This window comes from Caretta caretta, chromosome 2 (assembly GCF_965140235.1).
Source record: "Caretta caretta isolate rCarCar2 chromosome 2, rCarCar1.hap1, whole genome shotgun sequence".
Lineage (NCBI taxonomy): Eukaryota > Metazoa > Chordata > Testudines > Cheloniidae > Caretta > Caretta caretta.
The window spans coordinates 9488855-9510974 of record NC_134207.1 but is presented as its reverse complement, the minus strand read 5'-3'; the positions used below and the strand labels follow the sequence as shown (position 1 = coordinate 9510974).

Below are 22120 nucleotides of genomic sequence, written 5' to 3'. Positions count from 1 at the left end.
GTGAATGTGAACTAGAGGGAAGGTTACAGGATTACTGTCAATTCTCTGGCTGAACTGCTTGCTGGATTGTATATTTCACAGGCTCAACGAGGCTCTCTGTGAGGGCCTTTTGCTCTTTCAGGTGCTAATTAAAGATGAGTGAGCCAGCTGGTGGTAAACCCTGTTAGGTTTGCCTGACCTGTCAAATTGTTAGAGTTCAAAAGGATTAGAAAAGGAATGCCAAAGAAGGCTCCCAGGAGACAGAGGCCCCAGGTCCTAGCAGCAAATCAAAGAAGTGGGAGGAGGCAAGGTCTTTGTGTAACCGGGATAGAGAGAGACCAGAAATATTTGAAGACAAATGATCTCTACATTGTTCCCTTGCTGAACTGAAGGCCATCCGAGTGCTGATATCTAAGTAAGTGAGCATCTGTTTGCTATTGATCTGGTAGTATCTTTTGCGGCTGACATGTCTTCCATGTGTTGGAAGACCAACTAATTCTAAAAGGTGTACACCAAGGAATACTGCTACACAGCCGGCGATCATGTGGGTGTCAGAAGCTTTGGGGGTGTGACAAGATCGCCAGGGATAGACAAAAACTGAAAATACAACCAGTTCACATTAAACACTTTGCCAGAGATCAATCCAGGTGGCACATGATCTGCAAAGAGGCCAAATCCATTTGGGATTTGCCATGGCCCAGATTCCTGATGCTTTCAATGGAAGTTAGGATCCTAAATACCTCTGAGGAATGGGGACTTTTTGTCTGAGAACTGGGGGGTGAGGAGGGGGAGGGGAAATTAGGCATGCTCATTTTCTAAGGTTTGCTAGTAAAGGGAAACATGATATGGAGCAGCACAAATAAAACATGCTTGTTCATTGCTACCGTACGTCAGCAAAAGAAAAGCCAAGAGAGACCTATGCAGTGCAGAGCTGCCCATGTGGTGGCATCACGGCATGGAACAGAAAGGGAACAGTCTGTTCTGCTCTGGTGAACGCACGTTGGTAGTATTGTACTCAGCTGGGGTACAGGAATAAGAACACAGGAATTGCCAGCCTGGATCAGAATAGCATCCATCTAGTCCAGTGGCCCGTCTCTGCCATTGGCCAGCACCAGATGCTTCAGAAGAAGGTGCAAGGAGCCCTGCAGTAGGCAGTTATGGCCTAGCCTACTTTCAGACTCCCAGTCTCCTAACTCCCAATCTCTAGAGTTTACCAACCAGATTCTGACAAACTGGATGGAGTTCAGAGAAGAGCAACAGTGCTGACACTCCAGAGGAAAAGTTCCAAGAGCTGACTCTACATAACTTGGCTAAGATCTGACCAAGGGGAGGACATAGTCAGAGTCTGCCAGCATTTGGAGGGCACACACATCAAGGTTGGGGAGGAACTATTTAAGCTTGAACAAGGGAGCATAGCAAGTGGTAATTGGCCAAGATTTACGAAGGCAAACTCTAGGTTGAGCGTCAGGCAGAATATGATGGGTTAGTCTGTGGAACAGTATTCCAAGGCAAGCGATGGAGTGCATGGAAATTGTAGAAAGGATGCTAGATCATCTGATGACTATTGCCCAGACCCTAAAGGTATTTAGGTGCCTAACTTCTATGGGAGTTAGGCACCTAAATACCTTTGAGGATCTGAGCCTATGTCACCTAAGTATCTAGATGAGTAGGCATCCTCCCCACAGGCCATTTTCCCAATGCACATTTATCAGAAAGGTTCAGGTGAGTGGGAAGTACTGGAGCAAGCTAAAGCAGCATCCTTGCCCCTGTGCACACCTGGTCAGCACGGGCATGGTACGCCACCTTTTATGGTGCCCACTGGCCTCTGCTAACTTTGGGATCTAGGAGACAATTCTTCAGTACTCGTGACAGATGGACACATTGGGCCAGATTTGTGGCTCTGGCTGAGCTATGCGCAAGGCAGGATGTGAGGAGGGTTGCAGAGAGGGCACTATGCTTCCCTTGTTTCCCCTCCAATGCTGGGGGCACCCAGAAGCTAGTTGGTGCAGCTTCAGAGTTGTTCTATGTGATGCCAACTGCTAGCAGTTTCCTAGAGGTCATTGTACTGGTCCAGATTGCCAGTGTGCAAAGAGCTTGGCCAGACCTGTTCCTGTTCTTCCAGGCCCCTATGCTTGGAGGGGGTCAGGAGTGTGTGGAATAATGCCAGCAATGCTGGCTTTGCAGCATCCAGCTGGCAGTTTCAGGGTATTTTCCCTCCCCTTTCTGCTATTGGAGTGACACTCAGGGGGCAAAGCTGGGCAGAGGATCTGGCCCATTGTCTTAGTTACATCAGAACTCATTTCCCAATGTACTCCACAACAATAACCGGTGCGTAACCATGTAGTCTCTGACATAAGGGTCTTATAAAACCAGCAGAGACACATGTCATGCCCCAAGCTGTTGGCTTTACTGTAATATGAGGAGAGTGCACAAAATTGATTAATTCGCCTTTCAGAATGCAGTCGTTGTGGCTTGCCGATGCACTAATGCTTGAATTGTGCTGGTTAAGCTCAGTGGTAACGCTTTGGGGAAAGAGCATGTTTAAGTGAATGGGTGTCACAGTGATTGAGTCATGCATCTGACGAAGTGGGTATTCACCCACAAAAGCTTATGCTCCAATATGTCTGTTAGTCTATAAAGTGCCACAGGACTCTTTGCTGCTTTTACAGATACAGACTAACACGGCTACCCCTCTGATAGAGTGATTGAGTGTAACACTGAGGGTTGCTGAAGCCCCGTGACAGTTCTCCAACCTTTTGTGTGAGCTCCATCTAGTGAACTCATGGAGGAAGTTACCCTTGCAGCGAGCTGGAATGTTTCCCAGAAGGGTTCAGCTGGCTACACTGTGCCAGTTTAGGGAGACAAGGTGGGTGAGGTCATATTCAAATTGGAACAGTACACAGTGTTGGTGTAGCCGTGTTGTTCCAACGATATGAGAGAGACAAGGTGGGTGAGGTCATATCTTTTATTGGACCAACTTCAGAAGAAGATTCTGTGTAAGCGCGAAAGCTTGTCTCTCTCATCAACAAGCTGGTTCAATAATAACCGCTGTTGGTGAGAGAGACAAGCTTCTGTACATTTGCACTTCTGAAGCTGGGCCAATAAAAGAGCTGACCTCACCCTCCTTGTCTCTCTAATATCATTGGACCAATATGTCTACCACAACACTGCATACTTGTTCCAATTTGAATTTCATCGACATTAGGCCTACATGCAATCCAGTCACTGGAGCTTTAGCCAATGCAGTTTTGAATGACTTGAGTTTTGGGGCCTTCCACTTGGAGACTATTCTACAGTCTAATAGATGTTACTACTAATTCTTTTACTCTCCTTTCATAACTCAGTCCTTTCAGGATCTTAGGCAACGGACTAATGCCCAGCCTTATGTCACCAGGGACTGGCTCAGTTGAAGGGTTTTTTAGACCCACTTATGAGGGAGGGATTGCGTCTGTTGGGAGGCAGGAAAGTTGGGACCCTGGCATGGAAGGAGACCCAATTTCTTCCTGCCATGGCCTCCCCTCTACACTCTCAGGGTTCCAAGGATTTCACAGGTGTTTTTAAAAGGCAGACGATGGCTGCTTGGGACCTCATGAAAGCAGCAGGGTTAGAATTCAGCTCTTCTTATTATTTGTATGTGGAGAGGCTTGTAGGGGCTTTGTGCTGGGAGAGAAGCTGAGCCCTGATTAGGGGGCGGGGCTTTTCTAACTAGGGGTCCCATAAAGGTAGCCAGCCAGTCAGGCCGTGGCACAGACAGCTGTAGTGGCATAGGAGCGAGCAAACAGAGCTGTAAACAGGGGAGTTTGAAAGGGGAGTTTGAATGGGGAGTTTGTCTTGTGGTGCTTGTTTGGGGTTTGTTTTTGCTGTGGATGGTGGTGCTTTGGTGTGGTTTGTGTTTCCCAGATTAACAGGATTTAGGTGGGAAGGCTGTGACAGATACAGAGGCAGCAGTGGGAGTGACCCATGTCGTGGAAGACACAATGAGGATGACTGGGTGTGGAAGCTGCGGTATGTACATGATCCTGGAGGGGGTACCTGGTAAGAGTTTTGTCTGAATGAAATGCCATCTGATAGAGCTGATGGAGGAAAAGATCCAAGGTTTGGAGATGCAGGTGGAAAGTCTGGTTGAGTTTAGGAAGGAGTTCAAGCAGATTATGGAGCAAAGACATGAGGTATCTGAAGGGAAAAGCTCAAATTTGCAGATAGAAGCAGGACTGGGGAATTCTGAGGGGAGACTGGGTAAGGAAAGTGGTCAGTGGAAGCATGTGACTAAAAGAACCAGGCAGAGGAAAAGACGGGCTAGTGAAGGAGAAACAGAGCTCAAGAACAGGTTTTCAGAGTTGGAAAATGAAGAAGGGGCTCAGCAGGTAGTCACTGAAGGTGGAAGGGCAAGGAAGAAGAGAAGAGTGGCTAGTCTTCTAGGAGTAGCGTCAATGGAGACTACACCAAATATGAGCCCCAGGAGGATACAGGATGGGTTGAAGAGGATTACAAGGGAGAATAGGAATGGAAAGAACTTGCAGCCAGAGGGAACAGGGGATAGACTGGAGAATAGCATCGTCACCAGGAAAAGGCAGGTCTATGTGATCGGGGACTCTTTACTGAGAAGAATAGACAGGCCTGTAACCAGAGCTGATCCAGAGAATAGAAGGGTGTGCTGTCTTCCAGGTGTTAGGATACGGGATGTAGACCTGAGGTTGAAAAGGATCCTAAAGGGAGCAGGAAAGAATCCCCTAATTATCCTTCATGTGGGAACAAATGATACGGCTAGATTCTCGCTGGAAAGTATTAAGGGAGACTATGCTAGGCTGGGGAAGACGCTTAAGGAAATCGAGACTCAGATGATCTTTAGTGGGATTCTGCCTGTTCCTAGAGAAGGGCAACAAAGGTGTGACAAGATTATGACTATCAACAGATGGCTTAGGCAGTAGTGCTATAAGGAGGACTTTGGGATGTATGGCCACTGGGAGGCATTCATGGACAGAGGACAGTTCTCTCGGGATGGACTTCATCTGAGTAGGGAAGGAAATAGACTTTTAGGATGGAGGCTGGCACAACTGATTAAGAGAGCTTTAAACTAGGAATTTGGGGGAGATGGTTGGGAGATGTCCAAGTAATCTCCACGCCAGATTTTAGCATTGAGAGGGAAGAAAACAAAGTAAGAAAGGATACAGCCGTGGGTAGGAGAATGTATATAAGGAGGAAGGACAGTGTGGATACCAGTCTAACAGATTATACTGGCTGTAGAATGACCGTGCATAATAGGGTACAGAATGTGAGCGAGGCCAAACAGCAAAAATTAAGATGTTTGTACACCAGTGCAAGGAGCCTAGGTAACAAAATGGAGGAACTAGAGCTACTGGTGCAGGAAGTGAAACCAGATATTCTAGGGATAACAGAAACATGGTGGAATAGTAGACATGACTGGACTACAGGTATTGAATGGTATGTGCTGTTTAGGAAAGACAGAAATAAAGGTAAAGGTGGTGGAGTAGCACTGTATATCAGTGAGGAGGTAGAATGTAAAGAAATAAGAAGCGATGGAATGGGTAAGACAGAGGCCGTCTGGGCAAAAATCACATTGGGGAAGAAAACTACTAGAGCCTCCCCTGGGATAGTGCTTGGGGAGTGCTAGAGACCGCCGGGATCTAATTTGGATATGGATAGAGCCCTCGTTAATGTTTTTAATGAAGTAAATACTAATGGAAACTGCGTGATCATGGGAGACTTTAACTTCCCAGATATAGATTGGAGGACGAGTGCTAGTAATAATAATAGGGCTCAGATTTTCCTAGATGCAATAGCTGATGGATTCCTTCATCAAGTAGTTGCTGAACCGACTACAGGGGATGCCATTTTAGATTTGGTGAGTAGTGAGGACCTCATAGAAGAAATGGTTGTAGGGGACAACCTTGGTTCGAGTGATCATGAGCTAATTCAGTTCAAACTGAATGGAAGGATAAACAAAAATAAATCTGCGACTAGGGTTTTTGATTTCAAAAGGGCTGACTTTCAAAAATTAAGGAAATTAGTTAGGGAAGTGGATTGGACTGAAGAACTTATGGATCTAAAGATAGAGGAGGCCTGGGATTACTTTAAATCAAAGTTGCAGAAGCTATCAGAAGCCTGCATCCCAAGAAAGGGGAAAAAATTCATAGGCAGGAGTTGTAGACCAAGCTGGATGAGCAAGCATCTCAGAGAGGTGATTAAGAAAAAGCAGAAAGCATGCAGGGAGTGGAAAATGGGAGGGATCAGCAAGGAAAGCTACCTTATTGAGGTCAGAACATGTAGGGATAAAGTGAGAAAAGCTAAAAGTCAAGTAGAGTTGGACCTTGCAAAGGGAATTAAAACCAATAGTAAAAGGTTCTATAGCCATATAAATAAGAAGAAAACAAAGAAAGAAGAAGTGGGACCACTAAACACTGAGCATGGAGTGGAGGTCAAGGATAATCTAGGCATGGCTCAATATCTAAACAGATACTTTGCCTCAGTCTTTAATAAGACTAAAGAGGATCTTAGGGATAATGGTAGCATGACAAATGGGAATGAGAATGTGGAGGTAGATATTACCATATCTGAGGTAGAAGCGAAACTTGAACAGCTTAATGGGACTAAATCGGGGGGCCCAGATAATCTTCATCCAAGAATATTAAAGGAATTGGCACATGAAATTGCAAGCCCATTAGCAAGATTTTTAATGAATCTGTAAACTCAGGGGTTGTACCATATGACTGGAGAATTGCTAACATAGTTCCTATTTTTAAGAAAGGGAAAAAAAGTGATCCGGGTAACTACAGGCCTGTTAGTTTGACATCTGTAGTATGCAAGGTCTTGGAAAAAATTTTGAAGGAGAAAGTAGTTAAGGACATTGAGGTCAATGGTAAATGGGACAAAATACAACATGGTTTTACAAAAGGTAGATCCTGCCAAACCAACCTGATCTCCTTCTTTGAGAAAGTAACAGATTTTTTAGACAAAGGAAATGCAGTGGATCTAATTTACCTAGATTTCAGTAAGGCGTTTGATACGGTGCCACATGGGGAATTATTAGTTAAATTGGAAAAGATGGGGATCAATAAGAAAATTGAAAGGTGGATAAGGAACTGGTTAACAGGGAGACTACAGTGGGTCCTACTGAAAGGTGAACTGTCAGGCTGGAGGGAGGTTACCAATGGAGTTCCTCAGGGATCAGTTTTGGGACCAATCTTATTTAATCTTTTTATAACTGACCTCAGCACAAAAAGTGGGAGTGTGCTAATAAAGTTTGTGGATGATACAAAGCTGGGAGGTATTGCCAATTTAGAGAGAGGGAAATCATATAGGAAGATTTGGATGACCTTGTAAACTGGTGTAATAGTAATAGGATGAAATTTAATAGTGAGAAGTGTAAGGTTATGCATTTAGGGATTAATAACAAGAATTTGTTATAAGCTGGGGACGCATCAATTAGAAGTAACGGAGGAGGAGAAGGACCTTGGAGTATTGGTTGATCATAGGATGACTATGAGCTGCCAATGTGATATGGCCGTGAAAAAAAGCTAATGCGGTCTTGGGATGCATCAGGCGAGGTATTTCCAGTAGAGATAAGGAGGTTTCAGTACCATTATACAAGGCACTGGTGAGACCTCACCTGGAATACTGTGTGCAGTTCTGGTCTCCCATGTTTAAGAATGATGAATTCAAACCTGTCTTATGAAAGGAGACTCGAGGAGCTTGGCTTGTTAGCCTAACTAAAAGAAGGCTGAGGGGAGATATGATTGCTCTCTATAAATATATCAGAGGGATAAATACCAGAGAGGGAGAGGAATTATTTAAACTCAGTACCAATGTGGACACAAGAACAAATGGATATAAACTGGTCATTGGGAAGTTTAGACTTGAAATTAGACAAAGGTTTCTAACCATCAGAGGAGTGAAGTTTTGGAATAGTCTTCCAAGGGAAGCACTGGGGGCAAAAGACCTATCTGGCTTTAAGATTAAACTCGATAAGTTTATGGAGGAGATGGTATGATGGGATAACATGATTTTGGTAATTAATTGATCTTTTAAATATTCATGGTAAATAGGCCCAATGGCCTGTGATGGGATGTTAGAATCATAGAATCATAGAATATCAGGGTTGGAAGGGACCCCAGAAGGTCATCTAGTCCAACCCCCTGCTCAAAGCAGGCCCAATTCCCAGTTAAATCATCCCAGCCAGGGCTTTGTCAAGCCTGACCTTAAAAACCTCTAAGGAAGGAGATTCTACCACCTCCCTAGGTAACGCATTCCAGTGTTTCACCACCCTCTTAGTGAAAAAGTTTTTCCTAATATCCAATCTAAACCTCCCCCACTGCAACTTGAGACCATTACTCCTCGTTCTGTCATCTGCTACCATTGAGAACAGTCTAGAGCCATCCTCTTTGGAACCCCCTTTCAGGTAGTTGAAAGCAGCTATCAAATCCCCCCTCATTCTTCTCTTCTGCAGACTAAACAATCCCAGCTCCCTCAGCCTCTCCTCATAACTCATGTGTTCCAGTCCCCTAATCATTTTTGTTGCCCTTCGCTGGACTCTCTCCAATTTATCCACATCCTTCTTGAAGTGTGGGGCCCAAAACTGGACACAGTACTCCAGATGAGGCCTCACCAATGTCGAATAGAGGGGAACGATCACGTCCCTCGATCTGCTCGCTATGCCCCTACTTATACATCCCAAAATGCCATTGGCCTTCTTGGCAACAAGGGCACACTGCTGACTCATATCCAGCTTCTCGTCCACTGTCACCCCTAGGTCCTTTTCCGCAGAACTGCTGCCTAGCCATTCGGTCCCTAGTCTGTAGCTGTGCATTGGGTTCTTCCGTCCTAAGTGCAGGACCCTGCACTTATCCTTATTGAACCTCATCAGATTTCTTTTGGCCCAATCCTCCAATTTGTCTAGGTCTTTCTGTATTCTATCCCTCCCCTCCAGCGTATCTACCACTCCTCCCAGTTTAGTATCATCCGCAAATTTGCTGAGAGTGCAATCCACACCATCCTCCAGATCATTTATGAAGATATTGAACAAAACCAGCCCCAGGACCGACCCTTGGGGTACTCCACTTGATACCGGCTGCCAACTAGATATGGAGCCATTGATCACTACCCGTTGAGCCCGACAATCTAGCCAGCTTTCTACCCACCTTGTAGTGCATTCATCCAGCCCATACTTCCTTAACTTGCTGACAAGAATACTGTTAGATGGGGTGGGATCTGAGTTACTACAGAAAATTCTTTCCTGGGTATCTGGCTGGTGAATCTTGCCCATATGCTCAGGGTTCAGCTGATCACCATATTTGGGGTCGGGAAGGAATTTTCCTCCAGGGCAGATTGGAAGAGGCCCTGGAGGTTTTTCGCCTTCCTCTGTAGCATGGGGCATGGGTCACTTGCTGGAGGATTCTCTGCTCCTTGAAGTCTTTAAACCATGATTTGGGGACTTCAGTAGCTCAGACATAGGTGAGAAGTTTTTCGCAGGAGTGGGTGGGTGAGATTCTGTGGCCTGTGTTGTGCAGGAGGTCGGACTAGATGATCATAATGGTCCCTTCTGACCTTAGTATCTATGAAAAGCAGAGCTTTCTACACCTTTTTAGCTACAGGAGAAGCACATTTAGCTACTGGCAGTTGGGGGGCCTATGACACAGAATTGAACAATTCTGACTCCATCCAGTAGAGGGCAGTGGTGCACATGCACACTAGCCAGCTCATTACAACACTCACACATTTAATCTAAGGATCTTAACGCTTATAAATCACTGAAGCCTCACTGCACCTCTGTGAAACAGCTCTTATTACTAAGGCTAAGATTTTGTCATGATTATTTTTAGTAAAAGTCATGGACAGGTCACGGGCAATAAACAAAAATTCACGGAAGCTGTGACTTGTTTGTGACGTTTGCTGCTGCGGCTTATGGTTTCCCCTGCCACCGTGGTGGCTGGGAGCTGTGGGGCTCCCCCTCTGCGCATCGTAGTTGGAAGCTGCAGGGGGGGGCCCCCCTCAACCCACGGCGGCTGAGAGCTGCAGGGTGACCATATTTCGCAAAGAGAAAACGGGACACCCCCAGCTGCTCGCTAGAGACATCCCCATTGCTCCCCACTCGCGAGGCTGTCGCCCGTCACTGGAACCCTAAGGCGGGCCCCCTCGGGAGTCTGGCACCTGTCACTGGAACCTTGCAGGGGGCTGCCTTTTGCCTATCGCTGGAACCATGCCAGGGCCCCACTGGCTGCCAGCTCCGGAGTCCCGCAGCCCCTGGGGCTGAAGTGGAGAATGTCACAGAGGTCTTTGGAGGTCACGGATTCTGTGACTTCCATGACCTCTGTGACATAAACGTAGCCTTACTTATTACCATCTTGCAGCTGGGAAACCCGCAGCTCAGAGGCATTAAGTAACTCACACAAGGTTACACTGCACGTGGGTGGCAGGGCTGGGAACAGAAATCAATTCACCAGGCACCTGGTCATGTGCTTTAACCACCAAATCACACTTCTAATGCGACGTAATTATTTTTCATGCCCTTCAGCTTGTTGAAAGCCTTTGAATACTGAGATGCCCGGGAGGAGGTGTAGTGAACTGTTAACTCCTTCACTGACTGCATCTTTTTTAATATTTAAAATGTAAACGGAAAGAGCAGTTAGCTAAAAATGAGATACAAAAAGTGGTGTAAAAAAGTCTAGCATTAGTCAGGAGAGCTTGCAAATCCTGTTTTCTCGCTGCTTATCATTAATCTCACCACAGGTTTTGCAGATACAATCTAGGATTTTCCTTTTATTATTGTCATTTTTGACTTTGTTCTGGGATGGAGGTCACAACAGCAGCAGAAAGTGTTTCTGCAGCCATACAGAAGGTGGCAGAATATTCACCCCTCTGCCAAAGAGGGGCCTGCCTGGGGAACAGATGTTAAAGACATTAGTCTTGCTATTTTGCAGAGGAATTGGGAGGCTCCCAGTCCGCGATGGGCTTCTCACCAGCGTCAAAGAAAAAAACAGGGGCCAGATCTTCAGCTGTTGTATGTAAGTGCTGCTCTGTTCCAGTCAATGGGACTGTACCAATTGGGGATACAATCCTGTGTGGCAAATTTGGGCCTGGCCTAAACAGGTCAGCTCCTGCTGACTCCAGTGGAAGCCCTACCCATTTAAACCAGGGCTGAATTTGGCCCTGTGTCTGAGCTATCTTCAGTATATCTAATTCAATCCCATTCCAAAAAGGACAAATCTAGCCCTCTCCTACGTGCAATATATGAGAGCCTTCACTTTGATTATATTTAATACATGCAGACAGGCCTGAACTCCAGTCCAATTTCTCTGGCATATCAAACTGCCCAGGAGGTGGTTTATGAGAAGCATCTCAGGCCAGAGCTCAGAACGTGTTGAAAGCTAACCATTGTAAGCAAGCCTGGCCACCTGCAAACTCTGCAGTTCGATCGCTCCTCTGCCTTGTTTTTCAGCTCGGCTCCAACGTTTCCTACAGCGACAATAAACAGTGCACACGGAGGGTTGCCAGGCCTCTGGTTTTCGACTGGAACGCCCGGTCGAAAAGAGACCCTGTTAACTCTAGTAAGTACCACTGACCAGGCCGTTAAAAGTCCGGTCGGCGGCGCAGCGGGGCTAAGGCTCCGCACAGCTCCTGGAAATGGCTGGCATGTCCCTATGGCTCCTAGGTGGAGGGGCAATCAGGGAAGCTTTGCGTGCTACCCCCGCCCTCTCCAGCGCCGCTCCCGTTGGCCGGGAACTGCACCCAAAGTGAGCTGCGGGGGCAGTGCCTGCAGGTGTGGGCAGAGCCCCCTGGCCGCTCCACCTAGGAGGAGCCGGACATGCCATCTGCTTCCAGGAGCTGCACGGAGCGAGCCTTAGGCCCGCTGTGCCGCCGACCGGGAACCACCTGAGGTAAGCACTGCCCGGCCAGAGCCCACACCCGAACCCCCTCCTGCACCCCAACACCCTACCCCAGGCCTGAGCCCCCCCACACTCAAACCCCTCATCCCTGGCCCCACCCCAGAGGCCACACCCCCAGCCAGAGCCCACCCCCCCACCCCAGGCTGGAGCCCCCTCCCGCACCCTGAACCCCTCTTTTCTGGCCCTACCCCAGACCCCACACCCCTTGCTGGAGCCCTCACCCCCTCCCGCACCCCAACCCCCTGCCCAAGCCCAGTGAAAGTGAGTGAGGGTGGGAGAGCGCAAGCGATGGAGGGATGGAGTGAGTGCAGGCAGGGCCTTGGGGAAGGGGCAGGGCAGGGGTGTTCAGGTTTGTGCAATTAGAAAGTTGGCAACCCTACGCACGTCTCTGGCATTTTCCAGCTAGGGATTTCAGAGCACCACACACACATTACTGAATTAACCCTCCCATCAGCCTCATGCAGGTGGTGAGTGTTATTACAGAGATTGGAAAGGGAGACTTGGTCTGGGAAGAAGTGGCGGGTAAGGGACTCAGGCCAGTCACACCATGAGTCACAGTGGAAGAGCTGGCAATAGAATTCAGGCACCCTAATGGCCACGCCTTTGCTCTAACCACTAGACTGAACTCCCTAAGCAACAGGTGGAGGGGAGGAGTTGTCTGTCTCTCCTCACCGTGGAATGGAATCAGTGCTCTTAGAACAAAACCAGCCCAGAGAACCAGGATGGTTGTACAGATAAGGAACTAGCCTAGAAGTGAGGTGCTCTAGGAGGAAGGATGGTCCAGTGGTTAACACGACTAATCTGAGACACAGCAGACTTGGCTTCAATTTCTAGCTCTGCACAGATTTCCTGGGCTGCCTGTTGCAAGTCACTTTGGCGCAGATACTCGAAGGCTCCGAATTCCTATTGAAATCAATGGGCATTAGATGACTAGATACTTTTGAGGAGCTGGGCCTTAATTTCTCCATGCTTCAGTTTGCCATCTGTAAAATGGTGGATAATCTGTCCTTCCTCTTTGTCTAGACTGTGAATGCTTCAGGACCGGGACTGTCTCTTATTATGTCCAAGTACAGCGCCTAGCACAATGGGGCCTGGATTTCAGCTGGGGCCTCTGGATGCGACTTAATACAAGTAACTATGGAAGTGCTGGTCATGGCTTCATGGTTAAGGCTGAGTTGGGTTTTGCTCAAAGCAGAGATTCAGTCTCTTTGTTTTGCAGGAAGCATACACTTGGATTCTCCCCAAAAGCAGGACAGCACTTACCCTTTCAAGGGTGTACTGGAGCTCACCCTGGGTCTCTCCAAAGAAGCAAATGGAAATTAACTCCATCCTTAAAAAGGCAGCATCAGCCCCGCAAGTAAAAACGAGGGCTGTCAAGTGATTAAAAAAATTAATCATGACTAATCGCGCGATTGATAAAATTAATGGCGATTAATCACACTGCTAAACAATAATAGAATACCATTTATTTAAATATTTTGGATGTTTTCTACATTTTCAAATATATTGATTTCAATTACAACACAGAATACAAAGACTACGGTGCTCACTTCCTATTTATTTTTTATTACAAATATTTGCACTGTAAAAAACAAAAGAAATAGTATTTTTCAATTCACTTAATACCAGTACTGTAGTGCAACCTCTTTATCATGAAAGTTGAACTTACAAATGTAGAATTATGTACAAAAAATGCCTGCATTCAAAAACAAAACAATGTGAAACTCTAGAGCCTACAAGTCCACTCAGTCCTATTTCTCGTTCAGCCAATCACTCAGACAAACAAGTCTGGTTACAATTTGCAGGAGATAATGCTGCCCGCTTCTTGTTTGCAATGTCACCTGAAAGTGAGAACAGGTGTTTGCATGGCACTGTTGTAGCCGGCGTCATGAGATATTTACGTGCCAATTGCTCTAAAGATTCATATGTCCCTTCATATTTCAAGTTTCAGAGTAGCAGCCGTGTTAGTCTGTATTCGCAAAAAGAAAAGGAGGACTTGTGGCACCTTAGAGACTAACCAATTTATTTGAGCATAAGCTTTTGTCACGAAAGCTTATGCTCAAATAAATTGGTTAGTCTCTAAGGTGCCACAAGTACTCCTTTTCTTTTTTCATATTTCAACACCATTCTAGAAGACATACATCCATGCTGATGACGGGTTCTGTTCAGTAATGATCCAAAGCAGTTCAGACCAACACATGTTCATTTTCATCATCTGAGTCAGATGCCACCAGCAGAAGGTTGATTTTTCTTTTTTGGTGGTTCGGGTTCTGTAGTTTCTGCATCCGAGTGCTGCTCTTTTAAGACTTCTGAAACCATGCTCCACACCTCGTCCCTCTCAGATTTTGGGAGGCACTTCAGATTCTTAAACCTTGGGTTGAGTGCTGTAGCTATTTTTAGAAATCTCACGTTGGTACCTTCTTTGCGTTTTGTCAAATCTGCAGTGAAAGTGTTCTTAAAACGAACATGTGCTGGATCATCATCCGAGACTGCTATAACACGAAATATATGTCAGAATGCGGGTAAAAACAGAGCAGGGGACATACAATTCTCCCCCAAGGAGTCACAAATTTAATGACAGGTTTCAGAGTAGCAGCCGTGTTAGTCTGCATCCACAAAAAGAAAAGGACGACTTGTGGCACCTTAGAGACTCAATATAAATTTGCTAGTCTCTAAAGTGCCACAAGTCCTCCTTTTCTTTTTACAAATTTAATTAACGCATTATTTTTTTTAAGGAGTATCATCAGCATGGAAGCATGTCCTCTGGTATGGTGGTCGAAGCATGAAGGGACAGGTGACTGTTTAGCACAGCTGGCACGTAAACACCTTGCAACGCTGGCTACAAAAGTTTCTGGCAGCCTTAGCAAAGAAATCCCGTGTTTTTTCCTGGGAATCTGTGAGTGTGTATGGGACCCCATCAAGGGCCACGGACTCCAGACCCTAGTGTTGCAGTATTGTGCCTGCTCTTCTTTAGGTCTGGGAAACATACTCAGCCTGGCGCAGCTAAATGGGAGGTGGAACAGATCATTTAGCACAAGTAGTTAACACATATTTCAAAGGACCATTCGTTCACCTTGTCTCTCTAATATTCTGCAATTAACACTGCATAAAAAAAACCCCCAGTATTTGTGGCACTTCAGAGACTAACAAATTTATCTGAGCATAAGTTTAAGTATGGGGGAGGGATAGCTCAGTGGTTTGAGCATTGGCCTGCTAAACCCAGGGTTGTGAGTTCAATCCTTGAGGGGGCCATTTAGGGATCTGGGGCAAAAATTGGGGATTGGTCCTGCTTCAAACAGGGGGTTGGACCCTAACCTTCTATGATTCTAAGTACTCCTGTTCTTTTTGTGGATACGGACTAACACGGCTGCTACTCTGAAACCTGCATACAAAGATATCCAATCGTTTAAAGACTTCAAGTGATGGAGAATCCACTGCTGCCTAGGAAGTTATTCCAATGGTTAATTCCCTTCATTGTTGAATATATGTGCCTTGGTCCAGTCTCCATCTCCTCTTCTGCTGGAATGTAGTAACAGGGGCATGTTTATTTGAATGCCATCTAAGGGTAGTTCGGATTATACTTTGTACAGGAAATTACCTTTTGTAGTATGGTAGCCAGAACCCCTAACAGAGATCGATGTGCAAGTGAATATAAAGCCTGGTTGGTTGTTAGCAGCAAGCCTCAAAGGCTGTCTCTCTCTTTGTTAAAAAATCCCTCTGACCTATAATATAGTATAACATCCATCCCTCAGCAGGGCTAGAACTCAGAAACTCTTGCTCCAGGAACACAGGACACTTACGCTTACACTGAAGGGGAGAATTATCAGTGATATCACTCCACCTACTCAGAAATAACAAGTCTGAAAGTCTGGGGATGTTCCCCCCGACCCTGCAAGCACAGCTTAGTGTTCACTGAAATTTTCTGACCGGCTTGTCCGGTGACACAAAGTTGGGCACTATTGATTCTAATTCTGTCCAGCAGAGGGAGATGGGAGATCAATATGCCTGACTCGAACCTACTGCACCTCCATTTTCTCCAAGCCAGTGAGCTATTTCCTTTCTCATAAAAATTTTGCCTTAAAGCTTTCTATTTATTTTTAGCATAGTCTGAAATCTCTACAGTGTGTTATGCTTTTGCGTGTTAGGAGGAGACAACACAAATCTCAATTATATTCTCATTCTCTGCAGTGGTTCAACACACTTGCTATGCTGGGGCAGCAAAGCCTCTAAAAAAATCCAACAAATGTTTCCCTAATGACTTCTTAAATAAAAATTGCAAACACCTGGAACAAATTACGATTGGCTGATATGGTGTAAAATGGGTGATTTACTGCTGGATTTTAATACTCCGGGTGTTTAGTTAACTGCAAGTGTTTAAATGAAGAGAAATTGAGAAACGTTAGCCATGTTTATAAAACCGCACCAAACAATATATTTAACAAACTCTGCCCGTGTGTGTAAGCAATACTGAAGGGCATTCCATCTTCTGGGCATCCCATTACCCGGGGAAGGGAAAAGATGCTGGAAAAAAGAACCTCTAAAGGGATACTGGCTAGTCATGTTCTCCCTGGCCTTGCATCCTGGCTGCTTTGCGCCATTCCATAAAGGTAGCATCATCAACCATACGAGGAGCACCCCAGAGTAAGGGGAGTTTGAGTTGGCAGAGAGCTGTCATGGCGGCTTCTCTGGCAATCTCCCCTCTGGCTACTGGAATTGGGAGTGTAGCCGTGAGAAGCAGGGCACGGCGGGGTCTTGCCTATGTCGAACCAGACCCTGGCTGCCATATTGGCCTCTTGGGCTGATGGCACTTGGCATAACGTCTAATTGCTTTAAGTACAGCTAAGGCGTGGGCCCACCCAGAGCAGCCTGAGGACTTTGAGGGGAGCCAAAGTCTTTTGCAGAGGCCAAGTCTGCAGCCTCCCTCCTGAGCTGTGCTCTCCCCCAGCCCGATACTCATCTTGTGGGACACCAAGAGAACTCCGCTGACTTGAGTGGAGGCCTGTGTAAAATCAGGAAGCGAGGAGACGCTAGCCCTCCGAGGATCTGGGCCAGGGACTGCAAAATGGAGGAGCGGGGGAGAAGGCTGCTATTCAGATGTGGTTGCCACTTACACTTAGTTTTCACCCATTTGACCCATGTTTTAGGGCTGGATTAATATGCCCTTATTCAGCTCGCCAAGTAACCTCTCTGAAGTCAGTGGGGCTACTCCTGAAGTAAGGCTCAACTCAGCATGAGTAACTTGACCTAAATGAGTACCTAGGGTGCAAGACAGTGGAGAATCAGGCCCTTCTACCTCTGAAATAGGACTGGTAATGGGAGCAAAAAAGCAGGGAAACACAGGAGCACAGTATAGGGGCCACGTGGAAGCAGAGGAGCTCCATCGTGCTGCATGGCAGCTCTGCGCTGGGGAGCACAGCACAGTGGGAGATGGGACAGGAGAAGTCAGAACAGCTCCTTAAATGTACCCTCTGCTCTCCTTTTCCTTAAACTTGCTAATTCATTCTCCCAAGCTTTGTATAACATCCCCCAGTGCAAGCGAAAGAGCTTGGCTGTTTTTTGTTTCAGGGTTAACATGGCTTCCTCTGACCATGGCTTGAAAAGTTATCGGCAGCTCCAGCTGCAGCTTGTGAATCTGCAGTCACAGAAATCACCCCTTGTTGCTGAGTTGTTCAGCGGATCCTGAGCATTAGAGACATGGTTTCCAGCTACCATGGTTATGAAGAACACCTTCAAATGTCACCGACACTGTCATCATGGCTGCCAGAGGCTGCAGAAGGTCTGAAGCAATAGTGTTGAGAGAAAACACTTCAAGGGGAGGCCTCTCAGAAGCCCAACGGTGAATATTTAAAAGTCAGTGTTGTTAGCTATTGAAATGACTATCATTTTAGCAGAAACACGCAGCTAATGGCCTCAGGTGGTGATCAGAACTGCAGTAAATGGCGCTGGGAAAAGGGAAGGGTGGGTTGGCGGGTTGCTAGGATGTTCAAGCCCACCCCAAAGGTTTCTGAGTAAGAAATTCCCTCTTGGAAATATGAAGAGAAGCTCAGTGTTTCTCAGACTGGGGGGTCCTGACCCAGAAGGGGGTCACAAGACTATTGTAGGAGGCTTTTGAGAGCAGTCTCTGCTGGCAAGATGCCCAGCTCTGAAGGCAGTGTCAGCACCCGCAGCAGTCCAGAAGTACGGGTGGCCTGGTATGGGAGAGGGTGAGTCATCACAGCTTGAAATATTTTCAAAGGGGGTCCCAGCAGAAAAAGTTTGAGGACCCCTAACCTACATTGAAAACAAAGCCATACCTAGCTGTGCACCCCGTGCAACTCTGCTCAGTTCTGGCAGTACACCACAGCATGGATCTTTACAAGCACAGCTTCCCTCCACACCTAGCCTCTGAGCACAGGCTGCCAATCATGCTAAGCTGTAGGGTGACCAGGTTTCTGGTTGTCGACCAGAACACCTGGTTGAAATGAGATCCTGGCAGCTTTGGTCAGCACCACTGACTGGGTCATTGACTGTCCGGTTGGCAGCACCGTGCAGCATGGCTGGCAGGCTCTCTGCTAGCCTCCACGCTGCGTGGCTCCCAGGAAGCAGCCGGTATGTCTCCACTCTGGCTCCTACATGTAGGGGTAGCCAGGGGGCTCCGTACACTGCCTCTGCCCCAAGTGCTGCCCCTGCAGCTCCCATTGGCCGGAAACAGCTGTCAATGGGAGCAGCAGGGGCAGCATCTGTGAACAGGGCAGCGTGCAGAGCAGCCTGGCTATGCCTCCGTACAGGAGCCGGAGGGGGGATACGCCTCTGCTTCCGGGAGCTGCTTGAGGTAAGTACTGCTCAGAGCCTGCACCCCTGACCCCCTCCTGGGCCTCAACCCCCTGCCCCAGCCCTGATCCCCCTTCCACCCTCCGAAGCCCTCAGTCCCAGCCCGGAGCCCCCTCCTGCACCCCAAGCCTCTTAGCCCCACTCCAGAGTCCACCCCCCCCAGCCGGAGCCCTCACCCCCTCTTGAATCCCAACCCACTGCCTCAGCCTAGAGTCCCCTCCTGCACTCTGAACTCATTTCTGGCCTCACCCCAGAGCCTGCACCCCAACCCTCTGAGCCAGCTCGGTGAAAATGAGCGAGGGTGGGGAGAGTGAGCAACAGAGGGAAGGGGATGGAGTGAGTGGGAGGCGGGGCCTCAAGAAGGGGTGGGGCAGGGGATGGGGCAAGGGGGCGGTTTTGTGTGAGTAGAAAGATGGCAACCCTACTAAACTGTGGGGAGTCTGGGGCCCTACAGGGGCATGCACTTTTTCGGCCTCTGACCCAAGGCATGATTTTACACTTGGGTCCAAATCCAGACCTGGTGCAAGCTGAGTGCCACTGTACTCTTTGGAACTGGACCCATTCCTGGCCTGGAGAAGTCAGCCCTAGAGCTGACAGGTTGATGCACTAAAATCACAGATAGCTCAGCTTAGTTTGGACTGACTGTGAGAGCCGAGCCATAAAACGACAATTGTTTGAGCTATTTCTGACTCACACAGTCCTGCCACTTGCACTGACGTCGGAGGAACAAATGTGTCGGCTCTGACAAGCTGTGTAGACAACGCTTCACTCGGGTTCAATGTGAACCAGTGCTAGTGCTCTGCACACCGAGCCCGCTAGCCCACGGAAAGTGCCTGCCGGGGTGGGACACCATAAACCAGCAAGGGCTTGATTCCCTAAGGTGCTGAGCCTTCTCAGCTCCCACTGCACTCAACGGGTGCTCAGCACTCTGCAGGATTGGGCCCTCTGTCTAAAAATAGCTGATAGGAGTACTTATGCTTTCTTTATACAAGCTTCATCTTCTCCATTTGCTCTTAGGCAGACAGTTTTCTGTGAGTGTATTCTGTAGTGGCTGGGTGGAGAGGGTTCCCGGGAGGGTCATTAAAAACAGATTTCAGCCTTTCACTTGTTCATGGAAGACAAACTGTGCCTTGCGATGGAGGCGAGGGAAATGATTTAACTGGGAATTGGTCCTGCTTTGAGCAGGGGGTTGGACTAGATGACCTTCTGGGGTCCCTTCCAACCCTTATATTCTATGATTCTATGAAATCGCCCTGCTGAGGGTGCTTGCTAGAATGGGATGATTGTTTTCTTTTAAAGGCAGCACACGCTGGTGCCTTGCTTCTGATCAGCTTTGTAAATACTCTTCGCACCCAGCTGGCTTAAGCCTGTAACCACCAGCTGCCTCCTGAAGAAAGCAGACACCCTGTGGGACAGAACCTAAATAGAGGCGTGGCATTTCTGTGCTCCTTCCCATAGGGAACAAGGGGCCAGATTCTGACCTACAGCTAGAGGGAGTGTCAGCTCCTGCCTTCAGTTACATCCTGTAGCCACCTGCCATTGGGAATCACGCGTTGGCCTCCCATTACCATGATATCTCAGCACCCTACATGCCTCAGTGGATTTATCCTCTCCACCCCCTTGTGAGTACTATTATCCCCATTTTGCAGCTGGGGAAACTGAGGCACAGAGTGGCTAAGCGATTTAGCCATGGCCACACCAGAAGTCTGTGGCGGAGAGGACCCTGGATCTCCTGGTCCCATGTGCGTGCCCAAACCCTGGGCCAGCCTTTTCCCAATTGTCATCCACACCCATGTAGAGTGAGTGCAAAGTGCACGTAAAGCAGAGAGTTCTGGGTTTGCTATGCAATGTGCACAGGTGTTAAATGGTCACCCACAATGCGAGGGAGTAGAGACTCAACCCATGTGGTCTCAGTTACACCATGATAAATCCAGGGGAGGGGCCATATTCTGATCTCAGTTATAGCTGGGTAAATCTAGAGCAGCCCTATTGTCATCAGTTCTCCATGGCATATGATCTTGGTTCCCGAGCGACAGCAAGCGCAAAGCTACCAGTGCGCCAGGAGTTTGCGACTGATGCACCAGTATGACCAAGCTGTGCTGGGCCCAGGCAAAACTCCACATCCATTCAGAGATACCCATTGTAAGCCGCGCAGAACAACTTGCAACCAGTTCGGCCCTCGGGGAATGGAGGTTCACAATAGTTCAAGCTAGAGGGCAGCGTAGAATGCTCACAGGTGCGTGGGTAAAGCTGAGGCCTGTGATAGTGTAGAGGGCAGAGATCAATTTGTACAGCTTTGTTCTTCCCTTCCCCTAAACTGTTTAAATGATTTTAACACTGTTTAGATTTGTGTTACTGCTCCCGGCTAATTTTTAAGCCCAGCTTGTTTTGCGGGGATGGTAGCAGAGGAATGCCAGTTCAGAAACTGTGAATAGCATTACTTCAGGAGTCACCGGGGGACTTTTAAAAGAATGAGTTGGAGAGGACCATGCTTGGGAATGATCCTGGCTACCCTTGGGCAACACCAAGAGGCAGCACCACCTATGGGAAATTGTGTCACCCAGCCTGGCACTGGTGACCCACAAGTAAAGAATGAGAGGTCGACACAGGCAGCCCTGGAGCTGTGCGTAGGGTGCTGAAAATAATATCCGTTACGTGGTGCAAAACGCATCGGGTGCTGCCTCACGGGCCTGGTACTTCAGGCTGAAACGCTAGGGAAGTGTGGCCTGGTGCTTGGCACTCCAGCTGGGGAGTCAGGAAACCTGGGTTCTATGCCTGGCTCTGCTGCTGGATAACCTTGGGCAAGTCACTTCACCTCTCTGCACCTCAGTTTCCTCCTCTCTAGGAAAATGCTTTGAGATCTACCAGTGAAAAGTGTTGCAGAAGAGCTAGGTATACTTCTTCTTCAATTTCCATAGAGAAACTCACAAGTAGCCCTCTTCCCTGGGCACACTGATGTATCAATTTTCTTCATGCAGATAGAGAAACTGAACTGACTCATCCTGGCCCCCCTCTGGAACCCAAGGATCAGCCTCTGAAGTTCTCCAGTGGTTTCTTCATCCTAGATATCAAAGGTTTCCAGTGAGGGAGACTATCCCCCAGAGTAGAGGATCCCATTGCTAGGAACTTCCTCCTGATACCCAGCTTGTGATGGGGTGCCCTCACCTCTCATGAGTGCCTCGTGTCAGCTGGGTGCGAACCTGCACTCTCTCTGCTCATGGTGCCTCCCGACGGCTATTGCCCTCATCAGGCAGGTCTTCAGGGGCTCAGCCCTCTGGCTGAGTCACACACACTGTCTAACCACGTGAAAGAACCCCTTCTGGGGTAAAAAGGTCCAACAAGGCCTGTCCCTGTGCCCTTGTTACTATCTATAACCCTGTCTCTTGGCTCAGTCCTGAGCCTCTTCTGGGCTAGCATTAAGTCTGTGTATG

At 47.7% G+C, this 22120-nt stretch overlaps 1 long non-coding RNA gene across 1 annotated transcript; it reads left to right on the top strand.

The window, feature by feature from the left end:
• Nucleotides 1-328: 328 nt before the first annotated feature.
• LOC142070725 (uncharacterized) lies at nt 329-13281 on the top strand. Its single transcript, XR_012666677.1, has 4 exons — nt 329-394; nt 10914-10997; nt 11432-11540; nt 12903-13281. It is a non-coding gene; the product is annotated as an uncharacterized LOC142070725 (long non-coding RNA).
• The last annotated feature ends 8839 nt before the right edge of the window (nt 13282-22120 follow it).